The sequence below is a fragment of the Hyperolius riggenbachi genome, chromosome 7 (assembly GCF_040937935.1).
Source record: "Hyperolius riggenbachi isolate aHypRig1 chromosome 7, aHypRig1.pri, whole genome shotgun sequence".
Lineage (NCBI taxonomy): Eukaryota > Metazoa > Chordata > Amphibia > Anura > Hyperoliidae > Hyperolius > Hyperolius riggenbachi.
Genome location: NC_090652.1, coordinates 64,208,161 through 64,224,009, shown reverse-complemented (window position 1 = coordinate 64,224,009; position 15,849 = coordinate 64,208,161).

The window sequence follows — 15,849 nt, the reverse complement described above, 5'->3', positions numbered from 1 at the left end:
CCGACGCATGCCCAGACAACAGGGCGGCGGATTCCACGTCCGACGCGGCAGGTTGCACGCATAGGCCTACTCCTATCAGTAATGCGGAATGCGGAGAAAACGCTGCACACTCAGACAGCGGTGCGGCGGATTCCGCATCCAACACAGCAGAAACATTACAACACATGTCTGGTGTGGCTGGGACTGATAGTCCACACTGGTCCAGGAGGACGTGCACGCGCGCAGAGAGGCAGGGCCTTTATGACAGTCAGAAGAGGGTCAGCTGACCAAGCCGGTCAGCTGAGAATTTCAGCAGCTTTCATTGGTCCAGCACTTAGGGGAGGCGCTGGTGAGCGCTGGTGTATATATACTGGGTGCTGGTCATTTCTCTGGTGTCTGGCGTTGCGATCACTACGTGGTAGCACTCAGACCCTGTCAGTATCTATGTTTATTAGACCAGTTTATTAGGTGTTGATGATCATGGAGCTCACACCTTAGTCTAGGAATTCTGTTATTATCTGTGTTATTATCTAGACCAGTTTCCAAGGTGTTGACGACCAAGGAACTCACACCTTAGTCTAGGAATTTGTACCATCTGTATTATTATCATTATCTAGTCTAGTTCCAGGAGTGTTGAGAATCTTGGAGCTCACACTCAAGCCTAGGCATTGTTGATTATCTGTTATGACCTTCTGCTTTCCTGACCATTCTTCTGATCCCTGATTCTGTACCTTTGTCATTCTGATAGCCTGTTGCCAAACTCTGCTGGTCTTAGGATTCCGCATCTGTATACTGTCTCTGTACTTTATCTGTCCGTGTGTTAACGACCTGGCCTGTCCGACCTCGAGAACTCTCTCTCTCCTGTTAAGAGATAGTTCACAGATCTGTCAGTGACACTTCCTCATTGGTGTCACTCACGTTCTGTCCTTCCCACTCTCAGCCTGGCTCCGCCCCTTGGGGAGCCTCAGGCCATTGGAAGGAATCTGTTTCCTGGGCAGTACCTCCTACTGCCTTGCACCCGCTGTACGGGTGCTCTCCTCAAAGTATTACTGTTGCACCGAACACTCATATATTACTCAGGTGTCCAGAGGTTAGAGATATATCTGATTATCGGTGATACTGCAGATCATCTATAATCGGGTATATATCTGCATTCTCGGTGATACTGCAGATCACCAGTAATCAGATCCTCTCTGTGTTACACCGATCGTTACAGTATCACTTGCGTACCACCAATCCACATGTATGTTCTGTGACTTTTACATAGTTACATAGTTACATAGTTATTTTGGTTGAAAAAAGACATACGTCTATCGAGTTCAACCAGTATAAAGTACAACACCAGCCTGCTCCCTCACATATCCCTGTTGATCCAGAGGAAGGCGAAAAAACCCTTACAAGGCATGGTCCAATTAGCCCCTAAAGGGAAAAATTCCTTCCCGACTCCAGATGGCAATCAGATAAAATCCCTGGATCAACATCATTAGGCATTACCTAGTAATTGTAGCCATGGATGTCTTTCAACGCAAGGAAAGCATCTAAGCCCCCTTTAAATGCAGGTATAGAGTTTGCCATAACGACTTCCTGTGGCAATGCATTCCACATCTTAATCACTCTTACTGTAAAGAACCCTTTCCTAAATAAATGGCTAAAACGTTTTTCCTCCATGCACAGATCATGTCCTCTAGTCCTTTGAGAAGGCCTAGGGACAAAAAGCTCATCCGCCAAGGTATTATATTGCCCTCTGATGTATTTATACATGTTAATTAGATCCCCTCTAAGGCGTCTTTTCTCTAGACTAAATAAACCCAGTTTATCTAACCTTTCTCGATAAGTGAGACCTTCCATCCCACGCATCAATTTTGTTGCTCGTCTCTGCACCTGCTCTAAAACTGCAATATCTTTTTTGTAATGTGGTGCCCAGAACTGAATTCCATATTCCAGATGTGGCCTTACTAGAGAGTTAAACAGGGGCAATATTATGCTAGCATCTCGAGTTTTTATTTCCCTTTTAATGCATCCCAAAATTTTGTTAGCTTTAGCTGCAGCTGCTTGGCATTGAGTACGATTATTTAACTTGTTGTCAATGAGTACTCCTAAGTCCTTCTCCAAGTTTGATGTCCCCAACTGTATCCCATTTATTTTGTATGGTGCTAGACCATTAGTACGTCCAAAATGCATGACCTTACATTTGTCAACATTGAATTTCATCTGCCATGTATGTGCCCATATAGCCATCCTATCCAGATCCTGTTGCAATATGACACTATCTTCCTGAGAGTTAATGATTCTGCACAATTTTGTATCATCTGCAAAAATAGCAACATTGCTCACTACTGCATCTACTAGGTAATTAATAAATAAATTGAAGAGCACTGGACCCAGAACAGACCCCTGTGGGACCCCACTGCTAACAGTCTCCCATTTTGAGTATGATCCATTGACCACAACTCTTTGTTTTCTGTCCATTAGCCAGTTCCCTATCCATGAACACAGACTCTTCCCCAGTCCTTGCATCCTCAACTTTTGCACCAGACTTTTGTGGGGAACAGTGTCGAAGGCCTTTGCAAAGTCCAAGTATATCACATCTACAGCATTCCCAATATCCATATTAGCATTCACTACCTCATAAAAGCTGAGCATGTTAGTCAAACAGGACCTGTCTTTAGTAAACCCATGTTGATGCTGAGAAATAAGATTATTTTCTACTATGAAGTCATGTATAGTATCTCTTAGTAACCCCTCAAATAGTTTGCATACAACTGATGTTAAACTTACAGGTCTATAATTTCCTGGATCAGATTTTTTGCCCTTCTTAAATAATGGGAAAACGTGGGCTGTACGCCAATCCACTGGGACTCTGCCAGTTGCAAGAGAGTCACAAAAGATAAGATAAAGGGGTTTATCTATAACTGAACTTAATTCCCTTAGGACCCGAGGATGCATGCCATCCGGGCCAGGTGCCTTGTCTATTTTTAATTTATTTAGTCTTGCCTTCACTTCTTCCTGCGTTAAGTATTTAATATTACAGTTAGAAGATTGAGACTCTTCCGCCTCTGTAGTTTGCAACAGTGCTGTTTCTTTTGTGAAGACAGAAGCAAAGAAAGCATTTAATAACTCTGCCTTACCTTGGTCATCCACCATTGAGTTCCCATCCTCATCCTTTAGGAGTCCTATACAGTCAACCTTTCTTTTTTTAGAGTTAATGTACTTGTAAAACTTTTTTGGGTTAGATTTGATATCATTAGCGATTTGTTTTTCAGCTTCAATTTTTGCCTGCCTAATTTCTTTTTTACAATTTTTATTGCACTCCTTATAATTGCTTAGTGCAGCCTCTGTCCCCTCCTGTTTTAAGACCTTATAGGCATTCTTTTTCCTCTTCATTTTATCTTTAACCTTTCTATTCATCCATAGAGGCCTTTTTTTATTCCTAGACATTTTGTTTCCATATGGGATATACATACTACAGTATTGATTGAGTATAAGTTTAAAAGCTTGCCATTTCCCTTCAGTGTCTTCCCCTTGTAGTACATTATCCCAGTTCACCAAACTTAGTGCCTGCCTAATTTGAGTGAACTTTGCTTTTCTAAAGTTCATAGTTTTAGTGGTCCCGCTGCCCCGTGGCCTATCAGTCACCAGCTCAAACGTTATCATGTTGTGATCACTATTTCCCAAATGTTCTTGAACCTGCACATTTGATACATTATCTGGTCTATTAGAAATGATCAGATCCAGTAACGCATTCCCCCTAGTTGGTTCAGTTACCATTTGAGTCAAGTAATTGTCCTGTAGTGCTGCCAGAAATCTGCTGCTTTTACCAGAATGGGTAGCCTCAATACTCCAGTCAATGTCTGGAAAGTTGAAGTCGCCCATAATTATGACCTCATTTTTACCTGCAGCTTTTTCAATCTGCTGTAGTAATCGCAGTTCTGCAGCTTCATTAATAAGAGGTGGCCTGTAGCATACCCCAATAAGCAATTGGCAACTTTTATTTCCACCATGAATATTTACCCAAACGGACTCCACATCTTCGCAATCTTCCTCCATCTCATCGTTGAGGACAGCTGTAAGAGAATTCTTAACAAAGAGACAAACCCCTCCACCTTTTTTCCCTGTTCTATCCCTCCTAAACACATTGTATCCTTTTAAATTAGCTATCCAGTCATGGCTTTCATCCATCCATGTCTCGGTTATTCCCACAATGTCATAGCCTTTGTCATTCAGAATGAACTCTAGTTCGTCTATTTTATTTGCAAGGCTCCGAGCATTGGTTACCATGCACTTTATATTTTTACCACCACATTTACCAATTTTGTTTACATGAAATTGGCTACTTGAATTTTTACCAACCTCCTTAATCTTTACACTGTCCCCACCCCCCTCTCCACCCTCCATAATGATAGGTTTTGCTGCATATTGTTTATTAAAAAACACTTTCAGTGCCGCCAAGTGGGATCACTTGCGTACCACCAATCCACACGTATATTCTGTGACTTTTGCTGCATATTTTTTATTAAAAAACACTTGCAGTGCCGCCAAGTGGGATCACTTGCGTACCACCAATCCACACGTATATTCTGTGACTTTTGCTGCGTATTGCTTATTAAAAAACACTTTCAGTGCCGCCAAGTGGGATCACTTGCGTACCACCAGGTGCACAGAGGTTGTTCTGATGAGCTCTACTCCACCGCACACATATGAGCCCACCATGAGTTCCTCACAGACCTCCGCTGTGAACAGCACTCCCAACAACAGCAACAGCCAATGCCCCACGCAAGTTATAACATCCACCCCAGCAGCCAGTGGGCAGCAGCAGCCCTCCCCGGACAAGAGCGCTGTGTCCCTCGGTCCGGCGCCAGGGTGATTATTGAGGGCTGCCGTTGAGGAGATGATGGGGCCTGATGTGGAGGAGGATGTTGGGCTCAGGCCAGAATCCCAAGTTAATGTTGAGGACGATGAGGGGTCTGTGTCTGGGGATGTTGGGGTGGCAGAGGTGGTGGGGGGGGGGTCAGGAGAAGAGTTCTATGATGATGATGATGATCAGCACCATCTGTATGTGCCTCAGACCCCGGAAAACATGTTGTATTGTGTGTTTAGGTACTAAAATCTGCGTTCCCACTGCCCGGGTCCACGGATGCATATCATTTTTTGGCAGCACTATCAAACTGTGGTACTATCAGTGAGTTGCCATGGTCCTTCTGTGCTGCCGCACTGACCGTCCGCTTTGTCCTCCTGACTCAGCTGCTGCTAAAGTCTGCCTTCACGGACGGTCAGTTTGCGCAGTTCCACCTCCAACACCACTCGCCTGCAGAGGATGGTCAAGGACTACATGTCAGATGGCGTAGCTGTGTTCAACAATCCATCAGTCCCCTTTAACTATTGGGTCTCTAAGCTAGACACCTGGCACGAACTGGCAATGTACGCAATAGAGGTGCTGGCTTGCCCTGCCGCCAGCGTTATGTCCGAAAGTTGTTTCAGTGCTGCCGGAGGCATCGTTACAGATAGGCATATCCGCCTCTCCACAGCAAATGCAGACCGTCTGACACAAATAAAAATGAATAAATCGTGGATTGGAACCGACTTCGCAACACCCCCCGACCAACCACCATGAACATCTGTGCTGAGTTAGCGTTGCCGGTCCCACATAGGAATAGGACTGCTTTTCAGGAATATCTCCTTTGTATAATATTTATCAATGCACAGTGGCAAAATGCATTGGTTTAAAGTGAACCTGAGGTGAGAATGAGATGGAGGTTGCCATATTTATTTCCTTTTAAACTATACAAGTTACCTGGCAGCCATAATGATGTATTTGGATGCAGTGGTGTGTGAATTAAACCATAAAGAAGTATGCAGGTAATCTTGCCAGATCGGACATTATTGTCAGAAACACCTGATCTGCTGCATGCTTGTTCAGGGTCTATGCCTGATTGTATTAGAGGCAGAGGATCTGCAAGACAACCAGGCAACTGGTGTTACTTAAAAGGAAATAAATATGGCAGCCTCCATATCACTCTCACCTCGTGTTCCCTTTAAGCATGAATTTTGTCCTCATGCAAGGCCTGGGTTGTGTAACAAAGCATGGCCTTGTTCTCCTGTACCTCCTCTTCCATCCTGTGTGCTGGGTTAGCGTTGCCGGTCCCATTGGTAGGACTGCTTTTCAGGAATATCTCATTTCTAATATATTTATCAATGCATGGCGACAAAATGCATTGCTTTACGCCTGCATTTTGTCGCCATGCCAGGCCTGGGTTGTGTCACAAAGCGTGGCCTTGCTCTCCTGTAGTACCTCCTCTTCCATCCTGTGTGCTGGCTTAGCCAGCACACAGGATGGCAGAGCTGGCACAGGAGAGCAAGGCCACGCTTTGTGGCACAAACCAGGCCTGGCATGAGTAGAGGTGAGCGTAATGACTTAATTACGATTTTGCGAAATTTTGCGTTATTAGTGTAAGTATGATTATGGCCGTAAGTACATAATCGTAATGAAGAAGGATTTCGCGAAGTTCCGCGTAAGCAAAATTTTCGCGTAGCTTTCGCATTACAGTGGGTATCGCGAAATTACATTTGCCTTGCATGCAACCGTTTGTAAGCGTAGTTACATAACGTAATTTCGCGATAGTTCATATTACTGTAAGCGTTAATTTTTGCGTAGTTTTCACGTTACGGTGGGTATCAGAGGTAGGGAGCCTGGTGTAGATGCCCCCAGTATAGGTAGCCTGGTATAGCTGGTGCCCAAGTATAGGCCAGCAAGATACAGGTGCCCCAGTATAGGTATTCAACTATAGGTGGCGCCCTGGTATAGGTAGCCTGGTATAGTTGCCCCCAGTATAGGTAGCCTGGTGTGGGTGGTGCACCAGTATAGGTTAGCCAGGTACAGGTGCCCCCAGTATAGGTAGCAAGCTATAGGCGCCCCAGTATAAGTGCCTCTTTTGTCCACCTCTGTTCCCTCTGTGTTACCTCTTGTCCCCTTCTGTCTCTATTCATCCCCCTGCCCTAGCCAGGTACAGGTGCCCCCATTATAGGTATCCAGGCATAGGTGCCCCCAGTATAGGTAGCCAGGTATAGGTTCCCCCAGTATAAGTAGCCAGCTACAGTTGGTGCCCCAGTATAGGTAGCTAACAAGTAATTACGAAATTTGCGAAATTACGAAGAAATGCGAAATTACGTTATGGTTTAACGTGAAATTACGGTATAGTTGTATGTGAAATTACGTTATGAACGAAACGCGAAATTACGCGTTGAAAATTACGCTTACGGTATTATCAATTACGATTTTAATGGCAATTACGCTACCATAATTTTGCGACGTAATAGCAAATTTCGCATGCGTAATTATAGTAACGCGAAATTTCGAAAATTTCGGCTCAACCCTAGGCATGAGGACAAACTGCATGCTTAAAGCACTTGGTCGCCATGCTTTGAAAAATATAATAACATTGAAATATTCCTGAAAATGGCACCGGCAACGCTAAGCCAGCTTGGCTTAGCATTGCCGGAGCCATTTTCAGGAATATTTCAATGTTATTATATTTTTCAATGCATTGTGACAAAGTGCATTGCTTTCAGCATCCAATTTGGCCTCACGCAAGGCTTGGGTTGTGTCTCAAAGCGTGGCCTTCTCCTCCTGCACCTCCTCTTCCATCCTGTGTGCTGCGGGGTTAGCGTTGCCAGTCCCATTGGTAGTACTACGACAGCTTTTCAGGATTAGGGTTAGGGTTATCACGACAGGGTTAGGGTTGTAGTACTACAACAGCTTTCCAGGATCTCATTTGCCCCCCCCCCCCTCCCCCACACTATTCCCAAGCCATTTTGCAGAAGTTTCTCTCATTTTGTATGGTTTTTCTGGCCTGCAAAGCAGAAATATTCGGGTTCCCATTGACTTGTATTGGGTTCAGAATTCGGCCGAACCGACTCGAACCCGAACATTTAGGTGTTCGATCAACACTATTTTCCATCACTTTTGTGGCCAGCATAAGTGTTTCCAGTTTTCAAAGTTCGCCTCCCCATTGAAGTCTATTGCGGTTCGCGAAAGTTCACGCGAACTGAACCTTTCGCGGAAGTTCGCGAACCCGGTTTGTGAACCGAAAATCGGAGGTTCGGGCCATCTCTACTCATTGAGTAGGAGCAGAGATTGCAGGAAATGTGTGCTTGGCAAAGTGCCCCCTGAATACGATTATACAGTACCACTTCCTCTTCTACTAGGTCCAGTGATGTAATTTCCTGTGCAAAGCCATACTATCCAATCAAAGTGTTCAAGTGTGGTCCTGTAACATTGAGCTCAGCTTCCATGCAGGCACTACATCTAGGTGTGCCAATTGCCCATCCCCCCATCCCTAGCCCTTAGACCACCAGCCAAGGGTATTACAATAGCTCTGTGACTGGGATGGATTGGACAAGGGCTTGGCCACCCCTCTCCTCCAGAGCCCCCCCATACCATGGACTTTGTGAGCTGATATAGCTCAGGGTGCAAAACCCCACATGGTCAGAGCTCCACATTCTGGCTATTTCAGCCTGCATGAGGGACAAAGGGTTAAAGTGGCTCGGGAGTTTGGACCCCCTGTCATTTTTTTTTATATTTCCCACACTATGAACAAAAAAAAGTTCCAAAAAATAGGTAAAGTTCCCTGGGATCCTTATACAGTCATGTTGTGGCGGTACTATTAGCAACCCCTGGCCAAAGCATTGCCACTTTCATGGGGCTTCCAGCGGGTCCATACACACTGTGTACCCCCTGGAAACCCTGTCATAAAATTGAATACCCTTTCTTTTGGTTTATGTAAATTTACACCATTGTAAGGTTGATACAATATCTATACATTAACATTTAAATGTATACTTTTTCCTACCCTAACATTAAAATCAATTCTAAACATACCCTGCAAATTTGGTGTTTCTAGAACGTATGGGGACTTTGCTATTAACCGCTGAAGTCGACAGTTAATAGCAAACATTTCCCACACTCAGAACGAGAACTTTAACATCGTAAAAAAAACCATAAGGTCTTTTTGAATTTTTTTTTTCTGAAAATGTATTTTGCTCCAAGGCTTCCCCTTGGTCTAATAACAGACCAATGGTGATCCTCCTGATCCAACGGGGAACTTTGGAGCCAAAGTTCAAAGATGCTTTTGGCTCTAGCTATACTTACTATAGCTAGGGCCCACTACATCCTTCTGGGCGGCTTTCTGCTCTCCTTTTCACCACCTCACCTAACGGGCCCACCCATGCCATCACCATGAAGCACCCATAGCACCCGGGTGCTATGGGTACTCCAGGGTGACTGCATGGGTGGGCGAGATGGGTGCGCTGGGCAGGGAGGAGAGCTGGAGCCACACAGGAAGAAGGGAGGAGCGGGCTCTAGGTATACTAAGTATAGCTAGTGCCAAATAGAGATGGCCTGAACGGTTCGCCTGGCGGGTAGTTTGCACGAACTTCAGCTAGCGGGACGCAGATTTTTTTGAAAAAAGTTTGCGTTCACATTTTCCCCATAGACTTTAATGGCAGGCGAGCGCCCGCCGAATTTAGCAGTTAATAGCAAAGCCCCCTTAAATGCCAGAAACACCAAATTTGCAGGGTATGTGGGGGGGCAGTGACTACAGGAGAAAAATTTTCAAAAAAACCTTATACTTTTTGAGAAAGTAGATTTTAAAATTTCAAAGTAAAAAGGTATACTTTTAAATGCGGTAAATGACAGTCCTTAATGAAACGAAACATGCCGAATTAAGAGGTAAATAGAAAATCCCCCTTTCATCCTAGAAACACCAAATGTGCAGGATATGATAAAAAGATAGTGGGAAAAAAATATTCTTTTCCTATTTAAAAAAAAATAATTTAAAAAAAAAAAAATGTTGCAAGATCCCCCCCTCCCGTGCCTCTGCAACCCCTTGTTCCCCATGCAGGCTGGGATAGCCAGAATGCAGAGCCCCGGCCGACTGGGGCTTCGCACACTGAGCTATACCAGCCCGCATGGTCCATGGTATGTGGGGAATCCATGGGAGTGGGGCGGCCAAGCCTTATGATCCCCATTGGTCTGTTAAGGAATCAGGGGGGAGCGGGGTGCCAGCATGGGTGGGTGACAGGTGGGGGGGCAGGGAGGACAGCATGAGCCAGCAGCAATGCATCCGCATAGGAGGATGTACTCTAAGCTATACTGAGAGCTGCAGCGCATGTGGCGGCGGGTTGGCAGAGATCTTCAATCAAGGTGAAGATAGCAAGATAGAGGATATTAGCATGGGACCTTTTCCGAGGATATTGGCTTGAGAACATTTTCTTAAAGGTACAGGTAAGTATTTCTGTTTAATTAAGATTACTAAAATACTTTTCTTGTCGTTGCGTTTTTATTTTACTCAACCCTTTATGGAAATGGGTAAGGGGTACTTTGTACCCCTATACTCATTTCTTCTGGGAGGGTGGCAGGCATCTGTGGTCCCCTTCTTAAAGAGGACTCCCAGATGCCACCATGAATCCCCCCAGGGAGTCGTCACCCCCACCTCCTCCAGGGGCACCGGAGGTGGGGAATGACGACTGGATTGGACAAGGGCTCCGGGGGAGAGGGCAAGGCTTGTCCGCCCCTCTTCCCCCTCTCCCCCCCATACCATGGACCATATGGGCTTGTATAGCTCAGGGTGCAAAGCCCCAGTTGACTGGGGCTCCGCATTCTGGCTATCCCAGCCTGTATGGGGGACAAGGGGTTACAGAGGCTCGGGAGGGGGAACCCCACGTCATTTTAAAAAAAAAATTCCCACACTCTGGAAAAAAAATAGTAAAATAATACTTTTCCCCAGTATCTTTTTAACATATCCTGCAAATTTGGTGTTTCTATGATGAAAGGGGGATTTGCTATTAACCTCTAAAGTCGGCGGGTTTTGTTTCATTAAGAACAGTTATTTACCACATTTAAAAGTATACCTTTTTTCCTTTGAAATGTAAAAAAAAATGTCCTCTTGTAGTCACTGCACCCTCCACATAACCTGCAAATTTGGTGTTTCTGGAACTTAAGGGGGCTTTGCTATTAACCACTGAAGTCGGTGGGCATTTAATTTTCCCATGGTCAGAAGGAGAACTTTAAAATCGATTTTCTCAAAAACTATAAGGTCTTTTTGAAAAAAAAAAATATTTTTGTAGGCACTGTCTCACTTCACATGCCCTGTAAATTTGGTGTTTCTGGCATGTAAGCAGGCTTTGCTATTAACCGTTAAAGTCGGCAGCCGTTCGCCTGCCATTAAAGTCTATGACGCCCGGTCCGCCTGTTCATGGACTTTAGTGAAAGTTCCCGTCCGCAGTCCGCGGACCCAAAATTGGAGGTTTGCGTCATCTCTAGTGCCAAAAGCATCTTTGAACTTTGGTTCCAAGGCTCCCCATTGGATCAGGAGGATCCCCATTGGTCCTTTATTTTTCTCCTACGAGACAATTTTTTATCTCCTCTTAAATTTAGCTAAACAAACTTTGAGATAGAGAAAAGGAGGGGTGTAACCTGATTGAGTACAAATAACTCTTATTCAAAAATACAAAACTTTATTAAACATTTGTTCATTATTAAAACATAAAAAATGATAAAATTCCAACATGATACCCCGTCACCCCACAAAAACCAGGCCTGTACTCCCCCAAGCCGCAAAAACCTCCCACTCCTAACCACTGATGATTTTTAATAGATCATGTGCACATGACTAAATGCTAAGGCTGCGCAGCCTCTGATTAGGAGTCTGATTAATTGGAGCAATTAAATCGATCCAGTAATTTTTGATGATTATTGGTCTCAATGACCCTATGGGAGTCATACAAAAAATATTGTAAGGTATAGATCTATCAAAGTTCCTCTTGGACTATTACTCCTAAGCATGCTCCTTGGTAACAGATATGTGTTTTCCTCCACGCCACATGAAGTTCTATGTTCAATGCAGTTCATGCACATAAGCCCCCAGCAGAGCAAACAAAGTTATCCACATCTCCACAGATGTATAGAGTTGCCATAGCAGTACGTAACAGTTTGAAGAGGCAGAGCCTACTGTAGCCTGCACTGTGTATGAGGATCAGTCAGTCAAGCAAGCGTTTGGACACAGCTCATAGAACCGAGATTCAACATGCATTAATGCAGCATAGAAGATTAGTTATAGCTGATTGTAGTAAGCAAAGCAGATGCAGGTTAATCAGTCTCATGAAGTGTCAGCACTGATGCATATATAAACAGCCTTGCAGCATCTGCAATGCATATGCATATGCGTTCAAGCAGTTGCAGCTAATTGAAATAGCAAAGCAGTGCCCAGTGGGCTCTTACTGTGTCCTCTGATGTGCGGCTCCTCTTAAATTTACATAAATTTTCAGTTCTTTGCCATTGAAAAAAGTAATATAGGTGGGTAGGTGTAGGTGAAAAAGTACTATCAAAACTAATCTGAGTATTTGTTGGTTACTGGTGGTTTAAAATGTATTTTATTGACAAGGGGCTTGATTCACTAACCAGCGCTAAGTATTAGTTCTGGAGTGAAAAGCCACTTAGTGCCCGAAATGTAGCGGGCACTAATAGCCACACAAAGCTACATCGCGCACGGCCCAGAGCAGTGCGCGCACAGCCGGTAATAGTGCGCAGTGCGACGATAACGTCGCACCCGCTGCCTGACGAAAACGGTGCATCGGGGTGCCCCCGAAATGGTGCATCAGTGCGCGGCTTCGGGGGCACCCGATGCGCCGTTTTCATCGCCCCTGGTGCAACATTTACAGGCCAGCAGGTGCGATGTTATCGTCACACCGCGCACTATTACCAACTGTGCGCACTCTGCTTTGGACTGTGCGCGATGTGTGGGCGCAAACCACTTCACTCCGTGGTTTGCGCCCACTAGTCCTTAAAGCACACTAACCAGCTTAGCGTTGGTTAGTGAATCAAGGCCAAGGTGTGAAAATCTCACCTTGGAGAAAACTCAGGAGGAAAAGTTAATTGCATATGGCCCCAGATGATCTCTCTTTCTCAAATGCCTCCACTATTTTTCCTCATTTTTTTTTATTTTTGGCCATTTGAGCTCTCAACTCCTCTCCATCATCTTGCACTCTCTATTGAGTGGGATTTCAAACTCACCTTGATCGCCAATTCCCTCATTGTGCCTTTATGGCAACAGGGCCTCACATGACGGGATGTCAGGACGTGCCAGCATGTTACATATTGGCTGCCGGTATGTAATACTGGCACGCCCCGATGTCCTGTTATGTGACGCCATGTTGCCATGGAGATGTGGCGTGGGAATCAGCGATCAAGGTGAGTTTCAAATTCCCAACGCTCAATCACAACTCTGGAGGGAGGTGGGGGGGTTGGAATTTTGGAATTTAAGGAATGAGGACCGCGGTTCGCAGCATGCAGCACGGGCCGCCTTAAAATTTGCCCTGTTCTAGTGTATATTTAGAGTTAAGATTGAAATGGTTAAAATTCCCCTTGTAAAATGAAAACTGGGGATATAGAAAAGAAAAATCTTACCTATGTATAAAAACTGGAACAATGAAATCGGAAGACTTTACTGATTTCTCTGAGCTTACTATTCTGTCAACAAGTCCAAACTTATGACTCCATTCTACACGTTTTCCCAGCGGTAGAAGATTACCTGGAAGAATAAGATGATGTATAGAGTGAATGGTCATTAACTACTTTGTAGAACAAAGCTTTGCATGCTAAATATTATTAGTCAGCAGAAAAATTGCACAGTTTTACATGTTTCACCCTTCCTAATGTTGCAACAATAAAAAAAAATCTTAAAATACATTATTTAGCTCATCCAAATTAAAATGATACCATCCATGCCATATTTCATCACTAGTTGGGCATGTAGAGAACCAGTATTGACAGTCTGTGCATCTTTAGCGACTGGATACGATCAATATGGCGCATAGTTTTGTGGACCATAATGCTGTACAGACATTGCTAGGCAACAGCGTAGAGATGCATCTATACAACGTTGGGTCCCTGAACTGTTTTCCTAGCTATCACATCCGAGGTGCTACGAGGTGCAGCCATTACAGGTATCCATGATTCGAGGGGTTCATTAGTTACATAGGAGTTAAACTCAGGCCTGCCTGAAGACTAAGTCAGTCCCCACACACAGCATCTCTGCCTGCATGCCGTGTGACTGCCTGCCCCAAGACTAAGTTGGTCCCCACACAGCATCTCTGCCTGCAGGCCGCTTGACTGCCTTCTCCACCACCACCAACAGGGTCCAGGACTCCAGGTGGATCTCTGAATTTATAATAATTTTTCTGGTGCGTGTGCATGCCTGCCTATTTTTTCTGGCTGCACTGCAGCTGCAACAACAAAACAAAAGGCATGTACATGTGTCAATTCCCCTTCGTGATCATTACCTTGCTGTGGTGAAGGGGCTTGCATATCACAATGAAGCAATGACCGGCTAAATTAGTGTGTTGGGGTTGGGGGGCACACCTGACCCAAGAAGATAGATAATAAGGTTGTTGCTTCATTGTGGACAGACAAAATTCGATCAGCTGGATACTCAGTCACTGTTGTTCTGTCATTCAGCTACCTCAGTCCAACCATATGGGCTTGAAAACCGCCATCACATGCACTCTCGCCATAGTGTGCACCAGTCCAGCACAGCCGTCACTACACAAAAAGCTGTTTGCGGTGCGTCACACAGTGAGTTTAGTCTGTCAGTGTGAAGCAGTACACTAATTACACGACCTGATTTAGCAATAAAATGTGATTTCTGCCCTTAAAACACTGCTGTGCGTCAAATCTGGATTTTTCCCTGGGACTTTTGGCATTTGGTCTCCCACTCCGCCAAGCCCCCCTCCAGGTTTTAGACCCCTTGAAACATCTTTTCCATCACTTTTGTGGCCAGCATAAATGTTTCTAGTTTTTAAAGTTCGCCTCTGTCATTGGTCATTGAAGTCTATTGCGGTTCGCGAAGTTCGCGCGAACCCGAACTTTTGCGGAAGTTCGCGTTTGAGGTCCGCTAACCTAAAATTGAAGGTTCAAGCCATCTCTACTGGTATTACAAATGTGCAGCTGTCACATACACAGATACAATAAACAGTTATGCAGTGACTGGTATATAACACTGCATGCTGTCAAGCAGGTGCAGTGAACATGAACAGGTATGCACGGTCGTACTGGTGTTACAAATGTGCAGCTGTCACACACAGGTGCAGTGAAAAGGTAGGCACTGAATGTGCTGGGCCTGGCACAGTATAGCAATAAGCAAGGGCCAGCTGCAACTGACAGGGCTGTATATGCAAGTGTCAGTGGGCCACACACACACAAAAAAAAAAAAAAACAGAACAACATTAGCTCTCAAAGGAGCTGTTTTGGGGTGCTTCTTAGCAATAACGATCAGCAAGGAGCAAGCTAACAAGCCTAACGACAGCCTAACTAAGCTTCCCCTAATCTCTGCAGCAACTCTCTTCCTTCTCTCACTAACTACACAGCACACAGAGTGAGATCATGGCTGACGCAGCAGCCTTTCATAACGGGGGAGGAGGGGGGCTCCAGGTGGGAATGTAGCCCGGTAAGGTGCGCAAGACATACCAAACCATTGTTGCTTAAAGCATTGTATTTGACCTGAGGAAGCGGTTTATGCCATGAAACACGTTGTCTGAAGTGCTTACTATCCTATTAAACTCATCTTTAAACCATTTACCTACAAAGGTCTTCTTACTCAAGGTAGTCGAGAAACCATTACTTTTTATGTGTGATACGAACACCAATGAAACCTTGGGGCACAGCTCTTACTTTATTACCAAGTTTGTTAGTTTTTGAGTTCCTGGCATCAAAACTGTGTGAATGGAAGCAGTTTATGCAGAAATGAAATGTGATTGGCTGTTTGTGACTCCACCCCTTTAGGGCATTTGAGCCCAAGTCACCCAATGACCGACTGTACC